The sequence below is a fragment of the Solanum pennellii genome, chromosome 10 (assembly GCF_001406875.1).
Source record: "Solanum pennellii chromosome 10, SPENNV200".
Lineage (NCBI taxonomy): Eukaryota > Viridiplantae > Streptophyta > Magnoliopsida > Solanales > Solanaceae > Solanum > Solanum pennellii.
The window spans coordinates 58770649-58794211 of record NC_028646.1 but is presented as its reverse complement, the minus strand read 5'-3'; the positions used below and the strand labels follow the sequence as shown (position 1 = coordinate 58794211).

General features: G+C 38.2%; 1 long non-coding RNA gene across 1 annotated transcript; it reads right to left on the bottom strand.

Moving 5' to 3' along the window:
* Positions 1-423: 423 nt before the first annotated feature.
* LOC107032298 lies at positions 424-6412 on the bottom strand. The gene is made up of 2 exons (XR_001458346.2): positions 6170-6412; positions 424-705 (listed from the first exon to the last, which is right to left on the bottom strand). It is a non-coding gene; the product is annotated as an uncharacterized LOC107032298 (long non-coding RNA).
* Positions 6413-23563: the final 17151 nt, after the last annotated feature.

The following is a 23563-nucleotide window of genomic DNA, read 5'->3' as shown; positions in this document are numbered from 1 at the left end:
GACCTTTGATAAAAGGACACACTTCTTGACTTTAAGCCACACTTTTTCAGGGGTGGCTGAAAGTCCCATAAAAGTGTTGCCAAAAAACAAAAAAGCCATGCTTTTGCAGCTACACTTAAAAGTGTTTCCTTATCATCTACACTTTTCAGCGTAGCCTTAAAGGCAAAAAGACCACGCTTTTCATCTACGCTTAAAAGTGTGGCCTTAGCAGCAACACTTTCAAGCGTAGCCTAATAAGCAAAAGGCCACACTTTCCAGCTACGTTTAAAAGTGTTGTCTTACCTTCTACACTTTTAAGTGTGGACTTTGCTACCATATTGCCCACAATTATGAAGTGTTGCCTTTTATATCTAATATATGACAACACTTTGAAGTGTAGTCTTTGCCCATATGCATACACAATTTATATGCCACAATTTCTAAGTAAAATACACCAATATTGTTTTGCAATAAATAATCTCAAGCATTAAGTATTCTTACAAATTTATAGATTTTCCATAAACTTCAAAACATAATATGCGTTGTGTACATACACATACTTATAAAGCAATATGTGTACACAATAATTTAAAAAGTACTCTTACAATAGTTCAATACATTCCACCAATGAACATATTTCACAAAATCAAATATAATGTATTTAAACTTTTACAATAGTTCAAAAACTCTTCATCATCCACTTCAAATTTGTTCACCTCCATTTCCCTACACAAAAATCAGATTGCGATGGTTATAAAATAGGCAAGAAGTTCCATATTGTAACATTTATTGAAGAGGCAAGAAGTCAAGATTGCAACAGTTTATATAATCATTCATGCTTTAAATATCTGTTACTCTCAATTTAATATTTAGAGGTAATATTGCTCAATTTGCAAAGTGTACTTACTACTAAGGAACTTGGAAACTGTATACTGTATTCCAGATTGCAAAACTATTTTCCTTAAAGGCAAACTGCCCAACCTGCCCAACTATCTGAACCTGCCCAACTATTCCAGATTCCAAAAGCAGTAATCAGATTGCAACTATTTTCCTTGAAGGCAAAAATGCTTTTTAGCTTTTGGTTACCTGAATTCAATTAGACATTGTTATCAACCTTCAATACTCAAAACTATCTTCAATGCATTAATACACTCCTCAAACAGGTCATAGAATGATCTATCCCCACTGTTTCTGCATGTATTTTCCATACATAACTAGCCAAATTTCCACTAACTAAGATCATTTCAATGTCATCCCCCCCTGCCCTGTAACAGCAAAAACTATCAGACCATCTTTTCCAAACGTGTTATGTTTTTAAAGGCATATGCTTGTGCCAAATAAAATTATTTATCGTCTCCTTAGATTGTTATTTCCTAATCCTCTCCCAGGCAGTAGATACTGTAAAACTCCCATCTTCAGATGGAATCCAATTTCCAAAAAACAGTAACTCATATTTTCCTTGAAGGCAAATGCTTTTATATTTTCTGTCCCTTTTACCTAAACTTGTTCAGTTGTATAATTAAGTAAAGTGCCTAATATATTCTTGAATCTCATCACAATTTCCTAATAAGTATGCATGTGCCTGACTTAGTGACTTGTTATTTAATATAAATGGATCTGCTTTCTTTGATCCTATAGGACATCCTTTTTTAGGAAACAAACTCATTGTTTCTGCATCACTTGGGATCACATTCATCATTATTTCGGTCTTTTCTATTAAATCTTGTCTATACACCCCCATTAAGATATCTAGAAAATAAATTCATACAGTGTATTCCCACAAGTGCCTCTGTTATGCAACCTTCTGGATAACGTCTGTTGTGGATATATGATTTAAATGTACCCCTTTCTCTTTCCGTTGAGTACATCCATCGGTTTTGAACTGAATCTCACTTCATTCGCCAAATGAATAGGCAAATGAATCATTATGTCAAAAAATGACGGAGGAAAAATTCTCTCTAACTGATTTATTGTTTCTCTTATATCTACTTCTAAGCAATCTAATTCCTCCAATGTGATAACTTTTTGACACAAACGCAAGAAGAAGGGACATAGACGAATCAAAGCAATAGCCACATGATCTAGAAGGATGCTTTTAATGGGTATTGGAAGCAAGTAATGTAACATAAAATGAGCATCATGGGTCTTATAACCAGAAAATTTCCTTTCATCCAATTGTACAGACCTAGATATATTGGAGGCACTGCCATCAGGTAGCTTGACTGTTTTTAAAACTCCACAAAAAGCTGATTTCTCTCCATTTGTCATTGAGAAGCAAGCTTTTGCAAACTTTGTTCTCTTATTATCTCCAATATCTTTTGGATGAAGATTCTTTATAATTCCCATCTCTTTCAAATCATACCGGCTTTTGCATGATCCTTTGTTTTGCCAGGAATATCCAAAAGAGTTCCAAGAATGCTATCAACTATGTTCTTCTCTATGTGCATTACATCAAGGTTGTGGCGTAACAAGTTGTGCTGCCAATAAGGTAATTAAGAAAAAAATGACCTTTTTTTCCATGGGCCATCATTTGATCTCTTTCTCATTTTTCCAAACACATTTTCAAAATCTTGTAAGCAATTAAGCACATCAGTTCCTTTTAATAAAGATGGAGGATGCCTGATTTAAGTTTTTCCATTGAAAGATCTTTTGTTAGATCTTCATGGATGATCCATGGGTATAAAAGCACGATGATCCATATAACACATTTTCCGACTATGCTTAAGATAGTGAGAATTAGTGTTATAGTTACAACAAGGGCAAGCAAACTTTGCTTTTGTACTCCATCCAGACAACATAGCATATGCAGGAAAGTCATTGATTGTCCACATAAGAGCTGCTCGCATTTGAAAAGTTTGATTTCTTGAAGCATCATATGTTTCAACCCCAGAATCCCACAACAATTTTAACTCATCTATCAATGGTTGTAAGTAAATATCAATGTCACTGTCAGGTGATCGTGGCCCAGGTATAAGTAAAAAAAGTATAGAATATTCAGATTTCATGCACATCCAAGGAGGCAGATTATACGCCATTAACATAACTGGCCATGTGCTATGAGATATACTCATGGTTTTAAATGGATTGAAGCCATCAGTTGCTACTCCAAGTCTCACATTGCGAGAATCTAGTGCGATATCTAGATGCATCCTATCAAAATCTTTCCATGCTAGACCATCAGCAGGATGTCTTAACTTTCCATCTTCAGAAAGCTCCTCATCATGCAACCTCAAAGAATCTTCCGTCTTTGAGCACATAAATAACTTTTTGAGTCAGGAATTAATGGGAAGTGTCTCAAAGTCTTTGCTGAAACTCCATGTGATTTTTTAGAAGACTCACCCTCACCATCAACATCAGGATTTTTAATATATGGTGAAGCTCCATATGTATGACAAAATTCATCATCTTTATGATCATTCCTAAACAACATGCAATCATTTAGATATGCATAAATTTTCTCATAATCAAGGCTGAGATTCTTAATCATAGACTTGATTTTATTGTAAGATGAAGGAATGTTCAACTTGGGCATCACCTCTTTTAATAACTCTAAAAGAGAAGGGAATGATTCATTGCTCCAACCGTGTAGACACTTCAACAAATATAAACGAAGTGTGAATGATAATTTAGAGAATCCTGTACAACCAGGATATAATTCTCGGCTTTCCTCTTCAACTAAGTTATAATATTTTTTGGCATCTTAATTTGGACCATCATAAGCTCCCACGGCCTGTGCAAAATCTCTAAATTGATCATTCAACAACCCATCAATATCATCTGTGGGCATTCCATATAATCTTGAACATTCAACTTGATATCCCATTCCCCGTGAATGATCCATCTAGTATAACCTTTAACAAATCCATAGCATATTAGATGATCATACACTACATTCCTTCGAGTCCAATGAACATTATAACATTTTGCACATGGACACTGAATTTCCTCTCCGTGAGGATTTCCATAAGAGTAAGCAGAATAAAGGAATGATTCAATACCATCAATATATAGTTTGCTATACCTTGCTAAATTTATCCAATCCTTCAATGGGATATTAGAATTCCTAGAAAGATATCCATATAAATTAGCCGTCATCACAAATACTTTTTAAAAATCATGAGTAAGTTATCATATTCAGGTTTGATGAGATGATAAAATTTTCTTATCTAGTCATGACTCTTGTGCTATGTCAAATCAAACCTTGAATCCTCATAAAATGTTTCTCAATGTTGACTATACTTCTAAGATAAAATAAGTAAAAATTAATAGAATAGACACAATTAAGAAGGAAAGTAAACGAATAGGATACACACAATTGAATGTACTAATCAAGATTAAGAAATTCTATCGAGAAGCATTTTCAAGTTTGCAGATTTGAAGGAAAGATATTCTCCACTTTATTTAGAAGACCAAAAGTAAAAACACAAGCTTGAAACTACAAATCTACAGATTTGCATATTGCACATTTGCAGATTTACATATTTATTGTAGATTACAATTTTTTCACTAAATATAGAAAAACAAGATACCACAACACATTTTTAAAATGCAACATAGCTCTACAGATTTATATATTGCACATTTTTAAGCCCAAGAACGAATAACTCTCCTAATACAGGTATACTTGTTGATACCACTAACGATTCACATGAAATTTTGCAAGAATCCCAAGCTACTGTCCATAAAACACAGAACACAAGCTCAAAAGAGGAGAATCATCAAAATGGTAAGTCTACTCCCTCTAACTCTATGCTCGACCAGTTAACTTAGGATCAAAGAAAAAAAATTCTGAAATTACTATATTTGATAAAAAAAAAGATAATTTTGAAATTAGAAGAGACCATATGAAGTCTTTCTTGATAGAAATGGTACATTGTCTGTTTGACACACAAAGCTAAAGGTACTCGTCTACAAAATTTTGTCGTTCCAACTAGTATGAGAAGTTAAGAAAATTGAATAGCAAATGACAATAGTTTGCTCTCCTAAAACCTTCTTATCATAGTTCTATTTATTGACAATAGAAGATAACGTCGCTTTAGGCTCTTCTAATTACAGAACCATTCACATGTCATATAAGTTGATGAAATGACATTTCAAGGAAACTAAATTTAATGATATTGGCCATAGATTTAAAATACAGAAATTTTATATCAATAAACAACATCAATACTTCAAATGAAATCGTTAATGCTTGTACGACAACTTAAATAAGAACATGATTGATATAAAAAGAACCAAGTTTCCAGAACTATGGTGAAATCAACATTTCCATCCTCTGCTAATCTTTCTCCCCTGTTACCATAAAGCTTTTGTTATACATATTTTCTTAAGATAAGTTATTTCTTCTCTCATTTTTATAGGGGATATATGGAACCAGAATATGCAATGCGCGGCTACTTAACACCAAAAGCAAACATTTACAGATTTGGGTGTTACACTTGAAATTGTGAGGGGGAGAAACAGTGCTAGTTGCATGCCAAGTGATCAGACAGTTTACCTTCTTGATTCGGTAAAGCCTCAAACAAGAAGTTTCCAATTTCATTCATTGATGCACATGCCTAATAAACAGTTGCCATTGTATTTTTACTTGAATGCCTTTTCTAATTTGATCAATATCTGCTGGTTCAATTACAGGCTTATGTGTTGCAAGAGCAGGGAAATTTGATGGATATAGTTGATCCAAAACTTGGAACAGATTATTCTTGGACAGAAGCTAATTCCATTCTGGAATTAGCAATGACGGTTAGTTGTATAGTTAGCAATATCATTATATTTTATTTTTCTGGAAAGAATAATTTTTGTCAAATCTAACCATCTAAGGGATCCATCAGAACTGTTTGCTGTCAACAACACAAATGCTTAAGAGTAGATGACTCGTGTTTAAGGCTAAGGGCACCCAGAAATAAACAAACAAAGCTAAATCACGATCTAGACTCCCAAAAATTGTATAAAAACATAAGAACATCAAAACCCTAAAGCTAAAATTTAGACTTTTAAAGATATAATTCTTATCCGGTAAACCCTAAATTTGTCTGAAATCAAGTTCTGCAACGAGATGTCTGAGAGAAAAGTGTGATGAAGAGACTTAACTTCAGTTCATCTTGCCAACAAACCATATAAATTCCTTCTAAGCGAAAAATTCATTCAATATGAAGAAGGTTGATGAAATCTTCAACTCTTTAGCTCTTACCTTGACAAAATCTTCAGCTCGAAGAAGAGAAAGCTTCGTCAGCTCGGTGAGTTTTACAGCTCGATCTTCAGCTCAAAGAAGAGAAATTGTGAGTTCTTTAGCTCGGAAAAGGAAAGGGAAGCGTGACTTCAAGGAAAAGCTCGACCATGAGCAAAGGAAAGGGAAAGGGAAAGATCTTCAGAAAAGGAAAGTCTTTTTGATCTATTACTTTTAATGTTTAATTTTTTTGGCCAACAAAAGATGGGATGGAGAGTTAAAATTGTTGGAGGAAATATAAAATTTTGGTGAAAATTTTAAGGCCACACTTATAATGTGTTGTTTTTACAATAATAAAAATAGGACATTTAAAAAGTGTGGTAATATATGTAAAAAATTGTTGTCAATTATATCATTTTGTAGCAAAACATATAAAGTGTAACTTATAGTATTAAAGAGTACATTTTTCAATTATTGCTAAAAGTTTAAAAAATTGGCTACACTTTAAAAGCGTTCCCAAAAATACTTTAGGCACTTTAAAAGTGTAGTCTAGAATTAGTGTGGTTGTATACCTAAAATGGTGTAGTAATTCATCTCGATCTATTCTTAAGTTGTTAAACTTTTGAAAGAAAACCCGCTCTGATACCAATTGATATTCTACACGACCTAATAATTTACTGATTTTAACTTTTCACCTAAGTGTGAAATAGGTTGCCTAATGTGTTCCAACAAAGCAGTAAAGGCAGTAAGTAAAAACACACTATTTTTACATGGAAACACTCAGCTCAAAAAGTTTAAAAACCACGACCTGTACCCTTCCAGGATTTAACTCCAACTTCACTAAATCAACTACGAGCCTCCACAAAAGATAGTTACAAACTTTGCAACCTACCTTAAGTTCAAGTTATGGATTTGAACTACAACTCTTTTAATCCTAGGAACTAACTCTATTTCCTAACCTTCAACACAAACCTCCCAAGGTATGTGTTCCCAACTCTTTGAGTTATCACAACCCTAAGACAACACTCCTAATTCAGTTTATAACTCATTGAACTAAGATTACATCAATACTCATTCACAAAGAAAAACTCCTAACACATAAACTCTGTAAAGGATCAGGTTCTTCGATGTGTTCCTTCAGATCGTTGGTGGCACTAGCGAAGTGAATTTCTCAATCGCTCTTTTGCTCTGTAAGTGCACAAGTATTCTAAACGACTTCACTTCTATTTAAGAATAATTGATCATAGAGTTATTGTTCACTTCAAACTCCTTATTGACTTGAACTCTCTTGACTGAGAGTTCTACTTCAAGTAAGACTCTTTCTTCAATTCAAACTCCTACCTTTTTTGGACTTCCTCTTCAAATTACATTAATTGATTTTGTTGTATCGTAGTCGAACTCCAACACTTCAATTCAACAGTAACTTTTAGATTTCTACTTTAAGTGAGACTCCTTCTTCAATTAAAATTATGCCTCTTTAGACTCCTTCTTCAAATCAAACTCATTGATTCTTTCTCTTCAATTCATCAGATGTTTATTTTCTTGGGGTTTCTGACGAAATTAACATTGTCCATTCTTTTATTTCTTCACTCTTTTCTTTATTCATTTTAGAAGATTTCTCGAGTTCAATAGCTCATGAAAGTGTACCTTTGGACCGTGTTGACTTACATGTTTCTTCTTTCTTTGTCAACCGTCAAAACTGCAAAAATCCCAACAAGTATTGATTGGCTGAGAAAGAAAGGTCCGTTGATGGTGGTCAACATCGGCATGAGCCTTCTGATATCCTAGGAAGTAGGAGTGAGAAGGTTGTTGGTTACCGTGCCTGGGAGCAACATGAGATCATGATTTTATAGTGCTAAATGGTTGCAAGTTGCTATGCTGCATTGTAAGACATACACAACTTTGTATAATGTCCCTGCAATCGTTTTACTATTGTTGATTCTTTTATGTACTTATTTATAATTCTTACAAACTGGTTAATAATACATTTTATTATACAAATTGCTATCTTAAATTGGCTAACATTAGGGATATTATCAAAATAAAATACATTAACATAAAATAATATAATATTAGTCTCAAACATACATTTCAACGATTAAACACAAACATTAGTATCATCATTTGTCTCAAAAACTAAACATTCAACATATTCGTTCCAACCATTATCATAAAATATCTACTACTTTGATTCAAGCAATTATAATACTTAATTATCTAATACAATTGCACGACGATACTTCGTCGATTGTTATTTGGATTATTTCAATCTGAGGGTCTTCTTGCGTGTATGAAATGAATCCACTAGCAGCATCACTTGGCTACAAAAGAATTTAAAAGTAATAATTAATCAAAAGGACCACAATAAAATCATATTCAGTAAACTACAACATGCTCTAAAAACACATCCAAATGCACTTTGGAATGAAATAAGTACCAATGTAGTTGTAATTCTCGTTGGAATGAAACCTTTCTTGGCCAGTTTAAGCTTTTTATAGTTGAACTCATTAGGCAGTTCAATGATATTAGATGCCACAATTTCAAAAAATTTCACTCTTGAATCTTTTGGAATATAACCAAATAAGTAACAATGTAGCAAATGCAAGAAAAAATGCACTAGCAGTCACCACACTAACAATAGCTCCAGGACATTGTTACAAAAATTGCTATGACATTTCCTACTACTCTTTTCTTGCAATACACCTGGTGTACTACTATTAGACTCTGATGGAGCCATGAAAGAAATCAACTTAGATCAGTGTTACAACATGCACAAAAAGTATTTTTTTTAATATACCAATTCTAGATTTCTATCATAGCTAATTAACAGAAATCAACTTAAAATCCAATAACTGAAAGAAATTTGAATATAACTCCATCAAATCAAGGATAAAGACCCATTAAAACTTTGAAGTGTTCACAACAAGCTCTTAATACTAAAGAACCAAAGGACACTAAACCATCTAGATTGCATAGCATTACACCATATCTCTAGTTACATACAGAGCATTGCCAAAACACAACAGTAATTGCAGTTCCCAATTTAGCACCATGTCATACATTCTGGATAATTATAAAGTAACTCTGCCCAATTAATCACAAACTACATAACCTAAAACAATATCCTATTATACACTAAATAGTTTAGCTAATTCGATAGTTAAATTATAGAATCAATATTGGTACATTATAGGTCAATCTTATCTTCAACTAAGAAAGAAAAATTTAGAATCAAACAAATTGTAACACCCCGTAGCCAAAACAGACCAAAAATTAGTTTTTCAGAAAATCTGCAGGTGCTACCAACGGTGGCATCAACGGACCGTAGCCTGAACCACGGTTCATCCTGCACAACCGTCGATGGGATCAGAAACTTCCAAAAATTTTAGCCTAGAGAAATTGGTTAAGTTTTGGACGACAGACGGACTTACGGTCCGTAGGTCAAACGACGGTCCGTAGTCTGTGACCGTCGAATAAGACTCCCTTCAACCACTCTCTAACAAGAGCTATGGATGACCAACATGGTTCGTTGGTGGACCTATTGTCCGTAGGTGGAAAATTTCCAGCCAGTTAAGGGGAAATATAGTTGGGTCAAGTTAAAATGATCATTACTCTTAACAAAAAATGAATTAGGTCTCCCATTACCTACCCACCGATAGATAATTGAATTACCTTTCCGTAGCCACCGACCTTGCTAAAATCAGACCTCCGACTAAAAGTTATGCCCCTTTTAGTAAAGGCTTGTCAAACAGGCCCTCACGACGGACCCAACGACGAGGCATTTGGCGCACGACGGACCGTCAGTCCTGGCCGTCGTGAGGCCCACAGCAACCTTCCCAAGGGTCTTTTTGACTTTTCCCACTCCGTTTAAACCCTAAGTTACGTCTTTTGACCTTAAATCATCATATTTTAGTCAGTTTAAGCCTAGAAACATAATTAATACATATCCAAGTTAAATCATTAAATCAAAACTTAGAAAATTTGAAGCAAGAGAGGAGAAAAAAGCTCAAGAACCTAGTTCAAGAATGCTACAATCTCCAACAGTTCCATTCCCGAAACTTAATTATTTTTTCGTGGATTTCATCACCAGGTATGTGGGAATTCACTAGTGGGTTCCTTTCACCCATTGGGTCCTTAGTTTCAGTCAGTTCTTGATTCTCTTATCATGATTAAACCTAGGGTTTCTAGAACTTTGATATAACTTCATGAATTAAATATATGTTTCAAATCAGATTATCATGTTATTACTCAGATTATCGCATAAATTTCAAAGCCCTAGTTTTGTATTTCTTTAGTTCTTGAATTACACATGCTAGGTCATATATTTCAGACACTTCAGATATACATGCCTCAGTTGTAAATGCATAATTACCAGATTAATTGTTGTATTCTCAGTTTGCATGTTCAGTTTCGAGCTATCCAGTATTTATAGAAATTCAGATATAATCAGTTAATTTACAGAATTCATTGGGAGTAGCATAACACCGAGTTGGACTAGGTTTTAGCGTACCCAATAGTCCCAGAACTACTAGTCAAGTAGCATGTAAGTCTCATATGTGGGCAATCAGTTTAGTGATCACGTCAGCATGCCTTTATACCTTTGGAAGGGTATATTGGGTCCTCTCGATGGGGCGTATACATTTGGACTCCACATTTAGCTCATGTGATTTTATTATCGGTTATTAGTAGCCCCTACAGTTCAGTCAAACTCTCTGCATCGACCATTTATCAGTATATTCAGTATTTAGTTTTTTCATGTTATAAATTGTTCATTGCATCCAATTATCTTAAAAATCAGTAAATCACGTTCAGATTATTATACTTATTTTTGTGCTTGTTCAGTTATGTTTTATTTCAACTTTACTCTATCCTACATGCTCATTACCTTTCAAGTACTGACGCATACGTGCGCTACATCTTCTCATAGATTGATTTCTCGATCTCCAGATCAGAAGATTCAGTGGTGAGTCCTCATTCTCTGAGGACAACAGTCATGAGTTCCATTCCAGTCCTTAGTCATTTAGTTTCAGTTTTTGCTAGATTTAGCTGGGGCTTGTCCCAATAATTCTAGTCTAGTTTAGAGGCTATTTTTAGACATAGTTAGATTTAGCTTAATATTGAGTTAATATTTCTTCTTTATTAAACTCATTGTTCTCAAATATCTCAGTTATAAAATATGAGTATTCACCATCTTTTCATTTTAAGTATGATTTAGCTTTCGCAACAATTTATTATCTTTAGTATGCTCATGATAATGCCAGCAGGGTTAGCTTGGGATCACTTGTGGTCTTAGGTTCCGTGTCCGCGTCTCTGGGGTAGCTCGGGGTGTGACAAAACATGGTATCAGAGCACTAGGTTCAAGAGTCCTAAGATATCTGAAAAAGCCGCACTAAGTAGAGTCCTTTTCATGGGTGTGAAGTGCACCACATCTAATGTTAGGGAGGCTATAGAGTGTTTTAGGAAAAACTTCACTTTCTTGTTACTCTTATCATGCGTAAGGTATGATCTTATTCCATTCTAACATGACATTCTACGTGTTAGATCATGCCTGCTCATAGAGCTTAGGCAAGGAATTCTAATGCACGCAACGCTAACGCAATTCCTCTAATACCAGATAAGGAAGTTCAAATGCAGAGTTTCAGAATGCCAATTCAACTTTTGGCTCTGGTTTTAACAACAAGAACAATCAGCAGCTTTGAGTTCCCACTAAAAGGAATGATCGATTAGTGGCAGCCAGAGTTTGTGATTTCGTTAGGATGAATCCGCCTAAGTTTTCAGGGTCACAAGTTGGAAGGACCCACAGAAGTTCATTGACAAGGTCAAGATAATATTTGATATGATGCTAATAACTGGTAGTTATATGTGAGATTGGCATCCTACTAACTCAAGGATGTGACTCACATATGGTTCATTCATACAACGGACATGACTTTGTCTTTTGTAACTCTGTATAGCAGTATGATTCAGTGTAAGTCCAGAAACTCTCTCAAAACCATTCTCAGTCTCTACTCCAGTCGGTGACCCATATATAGCTAGACGGGTATACAGAAATTGTCCGTCTTAGTCTCTCAGAAAGTCAACTCAGCAGATCTAGTAGAGTTCGAAATGATAGACTTCGATGTCATTCTAGGCATGGATTGGTTACACTCATGTTATGCCTCACTCAATTGAAGAACTAGGATTTTTCTTTTTCAATTTCCAGACGAACCAATCTTAGAATGGAAGGGTAGTAGCCTAGCGCCTATAGGTCGATTTAGTTCTTACCTTAAGGCCGGAAAGATGATATATAAGGGTTATCTCTATCATCTAGTTCGGGCTAAAGATTGTAGCCTTGAAACCCCATCTCTTGAGTCAGTTCCAATAGTCTGTGAATTTCCAGAAATATTTCCAAAATATCATCCCGAGGTTCCTCCCGAAAGGAAAATCAACTTTGGAATTGATCTCCTTCCAGATACCCAGCCTATTTCTATTCCTCCTTACAGAATGGCTCCAGCAGAGCTTAAGGAATTGAAAGAGCAGTTGAAGGACCTTCTAGATAAGGGTTTCATCAGACCTAGTATTTCACCATGGGGTGCACCAGTATTGTTCGTAAAGAAGAAAGATGGTTCTCTCAGAATGTGCATTGACTATAGACAATTGAACAAGGTCACAATCAAGAATAAGTATCCCATCCCCAGGATTGATGACTTTTTTGACCAACTTCAGGGTGCTAGTTATTTCTCAGAGATAGACCTCAGATCGGGTTATCATCAGCTCAGAGTCAGAGATAGTGACATTCCGAAAATAATCTTTAGAACTCGGTATGGTCATTATGAATTTGTAGTTATGTCGTTTGGACTAACTAATGCTCCTGCAGCTTTCATGGATTTGATGAACGGAGTGTTTAAACAGTACTTAGACTTGTTCGTTATCGTCTTCATTGATGATATCCTCATTTACACTAGGAGTGAGGAAGAACATGCAAGTCATCTGAGAGTTGTTCTGCAGACTCTCAAAGATCTCCAGTTATTTGCTAAGTTTAGTAAATGTGAGTTTTGATTGCAATCCGTTGCTTTCCTTGGTCATATAGCGAAGGGATCCGCGTAGATTCACAAAAGATAGAAGCAGTGAAACAATGGCCCAGACCTACCTCTGCTACATATATCAGAAGTTTCTTAGGTCTAGCAGGTTATTACAGAAGGTTCGTGGAAGGATTTTCATCCATAGACTCACCATTGACTAGATTGACTCAGAAGATGGTCAAGTTCCAATGGTCAGATGATTGTGAGAAACGTTTCGCAGAATTGAAAACTAGATTGACTACAGCTCCTGTCTTGACTCTACCAGAGGGTTCAGATGGTTATGTAATCTATTGTGATGCATCCACAGTTGGCCTTAGTTGTGTGTTGATGCAAAGAGATAAGGTTATATCTTATGCCTCTAGAAAGCTTAAGGTGCATGAGAAGAACTATCCAACTCATGACCTCGAGCTTGCAGCAGTGGTGTTTGCACTCAAGATATGGAGACACTACTTCTGTGGTGTTCATATAGATGTGTTCACCGATCATAAGAGCCTTCAGTATGTGTTCACCCAGAAAGATTTGAATCTTCGCCAGAGAAAATGGCTTGAGTTCCTTAAGGATTATGATATGAGTGTGCATTAGCATGCTGGAAAGGCGAATATAGTGGCCGATGCTCTTAGTAGATTATCTATGGGTAGTATAGATGATATATCGTGGTTTCACGGTATTTTTAATGTTTTTTCCTTAAATTTAGTGTGTGTCCAAAAGCCTTTTTCTATTGATTTTTATGTAAGTTTTTCCTTATTAGCAGGAAATCTTTCCAAAGATGAACGCGGAAAGTTTTGAGCGAGAAATGCAGAAGAGACCACCTACAGAGCTTGTGACGGTTCGTCGAGCTTGTGACGGTCCGTAGGTGGCATCGTAGTGAAGCTGCTGAAGGAAGATGGAGAAGTCTGACCTAAGTGTGGGATTACGAAAGTTGATGAAGGACCGTCATAGCCATGATGGTCCGTCCTGCTGGTTCACCGCAATGATCAGAGAGTAGTCCCAGTACCCAAATTCCAAGAAGTTCAAGTATTATGGAACGGAGACCCTCGACGGACCGTCGTTCTTGGAACGGTCCGTCATACCTGTCCGTCGAGGGTAATGAAGAGAGCAGCAGAAGAATTGAAGTATCATACGATGGAGGCCATGACGGTCTGTCGTGACCACGACGGTGCGTCACGAGGTCCGTCAACCCAGCCGCATTTTGATAGATTTTCAGTAATTTGAATCCTTCTTTTATTAGGTTCAAAAAACCTCGTTTTGGGAGTTAGACTCTTTGTTAGTAGACTCTTTGATATTAGACTTTTTGATTGTTAGAATTTTGGAGAATCTTTAGTTCTCTTGTTCAAGTATTGAAGAATTAATTTCAGCAATTGTTACACTTTTTCTGGAATCGATTGTTGGTGATTTTTTTGATTAATCAAGTAAATTTCTGGATTTTATTCTTTCTCATCAAAGTAAGTGCATAATTCTTATATTAAATATATGAATATTGTGATTATGACTATGAGTAAATAAACTCCACAACTAGGGTTGTGGGAACCATGGGTGAATAATGAGGTAAAATCTAAATAAAATAACAATGCCAGAATAGTGTCTTGCATGTATTGATAATTCTTTCATTTAGAAGTCTTTTTAACGGATGGCCAACGTTAAAATTCGCCTTAATGCTACTTGCTGGACCAAGGAGGTAGATAATAGGAAAAGAATTATCAACATAGATTTAGTGTACACTATCTAATAGGCTAGTGTTGATTGGTACGAGGTAATAACTTAGTCAAATATCGAGTACAATGCTTACTATGAGGTAAAGGTAAGGGTTAGTATAACAACACACGTAGTCGGACCAAGGTGCGGAGTGAAATTTTCTAGATGCCGGACCAAGGTTTTAGAAATGCATAACTTATCACTTTGCATGCAAGATACTAGGAAAGAATTGTTATAGTTAGAATTATCAAGTTAGGAACCTGTGGGGAACACTTAAACCCTAGTTACTTTTATTAATTGATTAAACTCCAAGATTTGAATCTGTTAAATGTTTACTTTAATTTAGTTAGTTATTTTCATTAATTTAGAAATAAAACCCCCCCTTTTTATTGTCTTTTGTTTTCTAAGGAAATAATTGACTAAATAATAGTAATAATAGATTAAAGTTAACTCTGAACTATTTTCGTCGTGGGAACTATCCAACCTCATTAGTTGGGTTCTTTACTTGATACGACCGCTTTACTTCTTATTTGAGAAGTAAGTTTGAGCGTATCAAACTTTGGCGCCCTGCCGGGGAAAGTAGCTTTTAGATTAACTTAAACTTATTACTAATGTTTAGTCAATATTTTCTTAATTTTACTTTTTTTATTGTTTTTGATTCTTGCTGAACTATCTTTCTAGTATGCCAAGTACACGGAGAGGAAGAGAACCATTGTTTCCCTACGATCACGAATTAGAGCGTACACTAAGCAACATGAATCAAAACTTGGGTATTAACGATTATGATCCAAACCAGAACATCCCAGCTCCTGTTGATGTTCATGGTCAGTTATTATCAGATGATCTGGGTGAAAATCAACAAAGGGGACAAAATCCCGCTTCACGTCCTCAAGAATACTATAGAGGCTATGATAATATTGCAGACTCTGATGGGCCACTTGTCTTGCCCCCTCAAACACAAGGCCACGTCTTTGTGGTAACTAGTAGTCTGATGCAAATGCTCACTGCTAGAGGTTTGTTTTCAGTGCTACCTTCTGAGGATCCATATGCCCATACAGCTAAGGTAAGGGCAGTGTGTAAAAGTTGTGTAGGGAGGCCTGATTTGGATTTGGATGTAATAAGGCTAAGAGTATTTCCTCTCTCACTGACGGGAGAGGCTTCTATTTGGTTCACTGAGCTCCTTTATAACTCAATTTTCACTTGGAACGAACTAAGGGATGTTTTCTTAGCACGTTACTACCCGGTCTCCAAGAAACTAAACCACAAAGACAGAGTGAACAACTTTGTGGCACTACCAGGAGAGTCAGTTAGTAGTTCTTGGGATAGATTCACTTCATTTTGAGAAGTGTCCCCAATCACCGCATAGATGATGAGTCACTGAATGAATACTTTAATCGGGGACAGGATGATAATAATAAAGCGGTATTGGATACTATAGCGGGTGGTTCTTATGGGGAGTGTCCTTATGCCGAGATTGCCGTAAAGTTAGAGAAAATCTCTCGGAATAATAAAGCTTGGAGTACTAGGAAGTCAGATACTGGGAGAAATACCTTCGCAGTGCAATCCACTCACAACCCAGCCACAGATGACATTCGTGAAGAGATGGCTCAGATGAGAACTGAGCTTGGGTTGTTATTAAAACATGTCACTGGGGTGCAGAAAAGATAAATGCAGTTAACTACTTGTCTAAACCACCACCACTACCAAATGATGAATGCTATTATGAGGAGAATTCCTATGTGGTAAATGAGCAGACAGGGGGTTCCCGATCGAGTGCCCAAGGCCCAAATCAGGAGAATTGGCGTCAAGGTCAAGGAAACCAAGGTCGGATCTATGGTAACTATAACCGTGAGGGTCATTATGTCCGAGATGGAAACTACAACCGTGAAAACAACTTCAACAGGGGTAACTATGGTAACAGAAATGATAGGAATGGGCCCTATGTTCCTCCTCAAAATCGTGATGTTACTCCTAGGGATGGTAGAGATAGTATGGTGCGAGTTGAGTTTATGTTGCACAAAATGTAACTCCCATGCCTACAAAGGTAACTCCCATGCCTAGACCACCCCCCCTTTCCTCAAAGATTAGTGAAAAAGACCGAGGATGGTAAATATCGGCGTTTTATAACAATGTTGAAGAATCTTTCTATCAATGTCCCTTTGGTAGAAGCTCTAGAACAAATGCCCGGTTATGACAAGTTTATGAAAGATCTGGTTACAAAGAAAAGATCGGTCACTTTTGAGGATGATGATAGAATGCAGCATTGTGGTGTTATTGCTACAAGATCTCTAGTACAAAAGAAAGAAGATCCGGGTGCGTTCACTATTCCTTGTACATTCGGGTCATTACATTTTGCGAAAGCATTATGTGATTTGGGGGCAAGAATAAATCCCATTCCCCTCTCGATTTACAAGAAGTTAGGTTTGGGTGATCCAAAGCCCACTGCGATGCGGCTACTGATGGCCGATCGAACAGTTAAATGGCCTATAGGGATATTCCACGATGTGCTAGTAAAAGTGGAGTCATTCATATTTCCAGCAGATTTGGTTATTCTTGATTGTGAAGTCGATTTTGAAGTGTCTATTATTCTTGGTTGGTCATTCCTTGCTACGGGTAGAGCCTTAGTTGATATGGAAAAGGGGCAGATGAAATTTCGGTTGAACAATGAAGAAGTGACCATCAACATTTGTAGGTCCATGAGGCAGAGTTGTGAGCTCCAATCGGTATCTGCTATATCCTACAAAGAAAAGATGAAGAAGTACCATGACCTAACAATTGAAAAATGAGAGTTTATGGTTGAGAATTTTGTACTATTATACAATTCTAGGTCGCGCTTGTTTCCAGGCAAGCTCAAGTCCAAATGGACTGGACCTTACTTGGTCACCCAATTATTCCCTCATGGAGCACTTGAGGTTTGAAACAAAGGAGGGTGTGCGGTTTAAGGTGAATGGACAACGAATAAAAATCTATTTCGGGCATGCTGAATCAGCGAATGAAGTGATCGAGGCATACCATCTTGTTGAAGTCAGAGTAATCAAGTGTCTTTAGTCGTGCCGCGACGTTAAATCAGGCACTGGTTGGGAGGCAACCCAATACTTATAGTTTTCTTTCTAGTAATGGTACAATTTTCAACTAATGGGTTTTAAATTTGCAGGTAGCACACCACCAAGAAATTCTGCAAAAAAATCACTCTGAAACAGTTACTGATGGATACATCGACGGACCGTCACGCATGTGATGCACCATCGCATGAATCTGTCGTGCCAGGTACGTCTTTTCTTTATTTTCAAAATTAGGGCACACGCGGCGGAACCCACGACGGACCGTTGCATCTGTGACGGGCCATCGTCGGGGACTCATTGCGTCATTAACCTGCAACCCGACCCGACCCGACTGGGGAATTTTAAAATTTGTCAACATTTAAAAAACCCCACCCCTTCATTTTTCCCATTTCCTTCCCTCTTTCTCCCATTTCCCTCCCTTTCAAACTTCCAACTTCCTACCTCTCTTCTCTATCAACTGATCACTTCCCCAAATCCCCAATTCCGGAAATCTCCTTTATACTGGTCGGAGTGTGTTGTTGTGGTTCTGCTCTTGATAACCAAGTGCCTCATTTGCTTGTTTTTCTCCTCTTCTTAGGTATGTGTCTCTGATATCTACTCATTTACATTGCATTATTGTTTTTTAATTAGTATTAGCCTATTTCTTTTTGGTAGGTCTTCATTATTTGATCCAATTTTGTCTAACCTAGGTTGAGAATCCTCAAATTGCCTTGTTAAAACTCGAGAAATAGGTGCTTTAGCATTGCTAGTTTGCTAGGTACTTGGGTTAGAAACATGTAGGTTAACACTAAGTATTCCATTTGAGTCACAGGGGATGATAGTGGCATCCTTAGTTCTATCACTGAATGACAGAATGAGACCCCGATGACGGACCGTCGCACCCACGACGGACCGTCATACGGTATGTTCCAACACCCCACTGTTTGTTTTCTCTAAGTGTCCACCAACGGACACATGCAACGGACCATCGTTTCCACAACGGGGCGTCTTGCACAACCGTTCTGGTTGTCAGAGACCCTATTCCTATGGGTCTCCAACTTTTCCTAAGTGTCCTCTGACGGACATCTAAGACGGACCATCATTAACACGACGGTCCGTCCTGCACAACCATCATGGTTGTCAGAGACCCTTGTCCTAAGGGTCTCCATTTGTTTCCAAGTGTCCTCTGACGGACATCTATGACTGACTGTCATACCCACGTCCGTCCTGCACAACCGTCATGACGGTCAGAGACCCCTCTCTTAAGGGTATCCATACTTTTTCTAAGTGCCCCACGACCAACATCGATGATGGACCATCATTATTACTACGGTCCATCCTACTAATCCGTCATAATTTTCAGATACTTTCCTTTAGGGGTCTCCACATAAACATAGTTAAGTAAGACATGACGGACCCCATGATGGTCCATCGTACTCATGACGAGACGTCACCTGGTCTGTCGTATTTCACTGTTACTACAGAGATGTCATTACAGATTTGCGCTTATATTTATTTTGTGTCGTTTTTGCTTGTCTTGTTTGCTCCTTCTAGTACTAATATTGATTATTTACAGGTACTATCTCTAATGGCACAAAAATAAGATCGATTTTATGCACGTGGGCGTTCAAAGCCTGTCGTCCCTTCTGCCCGACTGGTTATAGGCTCTGATGATGAGCATGATCCCGAGTACATGCCCCCAGGCACTGCCACTCCATCATGAGCTGCACGTGCAACCAGAGCTTTGCCCAAAAAGGTGGCGTCCAGCGTAGTCACTGCCTCCCAGTCTGATGAGGAGCCCACACTGACCGGCACACCTTCTGGGTCAGCTACACATGAAGAAGGAGTGTCTGCTTCCTTAGGAGTTTCGTGGTCGGAGAAAACCTCCGGGTCAGCAGAAGTCCCTACACCCGCCATAGCTGCACAATCTGCCTCGTCTGATGAGGCTGACAGTCCTGATTCCACTCCAGGCTCACCGACTTGTGCTCTCACCCCGGTTGCCGACTAGCCCAACTGGTGGTGTGTCGACGGGCATTACCAAGTGTATTCATACGCCAAGTTTCGATAAAGGCGTCATGATACGGACCCTTACACTAGAGAGGGGGGTCCTTACGGGAAGTCTCCCCACCATCCCAGAGATCCACAATCTCTTCACTAGACACCGGCTAGAGTGGAGAGCTCGTTCTTTAGGCCGCTATAGTGAGGAATTGGTCCGAGAGTTTTACGCTTCTTACGTGGCTACTCTCCGATCATTGATAGATAGGCGGGCTGCCCCCGCCAAACAGGCCCCACTTGAGCACGTCCGAGTACGCGGCATACAGGTCGACATCTCCCTGCCTGCCATCCGCCGGTATCTGTACGGCGAGAATGTTGATGTTAATAGGACCCCTCTCACTGCCGAGTTCGATTAATGATGGCAAATTGTAAACAATGGCCAATTCTTGCGTGAGCCATCGCTGAGAGAGACCACTCAGAGGTGGATGGCCCTGCACTTGTCTATTGATGGAGAGGTGCCTACTGGGTAACAGAGCCGAAGGGAGCCATCAAGAAGGCTAACTTGACCTTCACGGATAAGTTCTTATGGTTGATTATCCGCAACTGCTTTCCCCCACGACTGCTTATAATATAATCACATGGGATCGCGCAATTCTGATGGCAGCGATGATAGCCGGGTTCGAGGTGGACTTCGCTTGGCTTCTACAGGCGGTCATGCACAAGAGGGCTTTCAAGGTCACAAGTACTTACCCTTTTCCGTACATGATATTTTCCTTATGCAGGTCCGCAGGTGTACCCATCTGGCACATTGATCAGCTCAAGACTCCGCTGGGCATTGTTGATATCGGCCTCAACAGGGATGAGGCAAATGAGTTGGCTCCACGCAGAGGGCCCCGTCCAGAGTTGCCTCCACTTGGTGAAAATATGGCTGATACGATAGCACATGCTCGAACGGCTACGCAGGCTGCTTTCGAAACCAGTGACACTTTCCCGGGTAGTAGCACTGCCCCTAGCTCCTCTCGCTCATCCCCTTTCCTCGCTCTGGTCCCTCTTGCTAGGGTCCAGAAACTAGAGGCTTAGATGACCACACTTCTGCATCACATCCAGCCTTGGGTGCAGAGGTCTATTGCTGAGGCGGAGGAGCGCTTGGAGCGTAAGATGGTGATATATCGTGGTTTCACGGTATTATTAATAATTTTTCCTTAAGTTTAGTGTGTCCAAAAGCCTTTTTGTGCTAATTTTCATGTAAGTTTATTTTTATTTTGCAGGAAATCTGTCCGAAGCTGAATGCGGAGATTTTGAGCGAAGAAATGCAGAAGAGACCACCTACGAAGCCTATGACGGTCCGTCGTGCTTGTGACGGTCCGTAGGTGGCAGCATAGTGCAGCTGCTGAAGGAAGATGGGGAAGTCTGACCAAGTGTGGGGTTACGAAGCTTGTGACGGTCCGTCCTGCAGGTTCGTCGTGAAGTTCAGAGAAGTGATCCCAGTACCCAGATTCCAAGAGTTGAAGTGTTTTGGAACGAAGACCCTTGACGGACCGTTGTGCCTATGACGGTCCGTCATACTTGCCGTCGAGGGTGGTGAAGAGAGCAACAGAAGAAATTGCACAAGTATGGGACGACGGAGTCCATGACGGTCCGTTGTGACCACGACGATCCGTCGCGTGGTCCGTCGACCCAGCCGCGTTTTGGCAAATTTCCAGCAAACAGAGTCCTTGTTTAATTAGGTTTTTTTATTTTTTATAAATAGTTCGCAAAACCTTGTTTTTGAGGTTAGACAGCGGATAGCTAGACTCTGTTACGTTAGACTTTATTAGATTAGACATCATATTCTTAGACTTTGTGTATTAGTGTTGGATTTTCAGATTCTTGCAAGTGATTTTTGGAGATTAATCAAGCAAACTTTTGGATTTTACTCTTTCTCATTGAAGTAAGTACGTGAATTCTTATCTACTATATTTGAATATTGTGTTTATGGCTATGAGTAACTAAACTCCATAACTAGGGTTGTGGGAACCATAGGCAAATAATGAGATAAACCCTAACTAAAATAACAATTCTAGAATAGTGTCTTGCATGTATTAATAATTCTTTCGCTTAGAAGTCTTTTTAACGGATGGCCAACGTTAGAACTCGCCTTAATGCTACTTGCCGGACCAAGGAGGTAGATAATAGGAAAAGAATTATTAACATAGATTTAGTGTATACTATCTAATAGGCTAGTATTGATTGGTACGAGGTAATAACTTAGTCAAATATCGAATACGATGCTTAATATGAGGTAAGGATAAGGGTTAGGATAGCAACACACGTAGCCGAAACCAAGGTGCGGAGTGAGATTTTCTACATGCCAGACCAAGGATTTAGAAATACATAACTTATCACTTTGCATGCAAGATACTAGGAAAGAATTGTTATAGTTAGAGTTATCAATTTATGAACCTGTGGGGAACACGTAAACCCTAGTTACTCTGATTAATTGATTAAAATCCAACATTCAAAGTTGTTAAGTGTCTCTTTCAAGTTTGTTAATTAATTTTACTCATTTAGAAATAGAAACCCCCCTTTATTGTTTTTACTTTCCAAGGAAGTCATTGACCAACAATTGTAATAATAGGTTGAAGTTATGTTTAGACTATTTTCCTCGTGGGAACGATCCCAACCTCACTAGTTGGGTTATTTACTTCACACGACCGCTTTACTTCTTATTTGAGAAGTAAGTTTGAGCGTATCAAATTTTGGCGCCGTTGCCGGGGAATCTAGCTTTTAGATTAACTTGAACTTATTACTATAGTTTAGTTGATATTTTCTTGATTTTACTTTGTTTTATTGTTTTTGATTTCTTTTCAGAACTATCCTCCTTGTATGCCAAATACACGGAGAGGAAGAGAACCCTTGTTTCTCTACGATCACGAGTTAAAGTGTACACTGCGCAATATGAATCGAAACTTGGGAATAAATGATGAGGATCCGAACCAGAACATCCCAGCTCCGGTTGATGTTCATGGTCAGATGTTACCCGATGCTCCGGGTGAACATCAACAGAGGGGACAAAATCCCGTTCCACGGCCCCAAGCATATTACAGAGGGTATGATAACATATCAGACTCGGATGGGCCACTTGTCTTGCCCCCTCTACCCACAGGCCACACCTTTGTGGTAACTAGTAGCCTGATGCAAATGCTCACTGCCAGAGGTTTGTTTTCAGGGCTACCTTCTGAGGATCCACATGCCCATATAACTAAGGTAAGGGCAGTGTGTAAAAGTTGTGTGGGGAGGCCTGATTTGGATCTAGATGTAATGATATCACACCCTTAGAAGGATGACTAAAAGTACCTCTCCATTCTACTATAGGAATTCCAGGCATAGCTAAAATGATGGTCTTGGCATGACAATTTAAAATTGCGTGGTAAGAAGATAACCAATCCATACCAAGAATCACATCAAAATCTATCATATCTAAGACCTTTAAATCTGCATGAGTGTCACACCCCATCAAAGTAACAGTACATAAACGATAAACCCGATCTACAACTACAGAATCCCCGACAGGAGTAGCAACACATATTGGCAAATCAAGAGACTCACACAATATATCCAGACTAGGAGCAAAATATGTGGACACATAA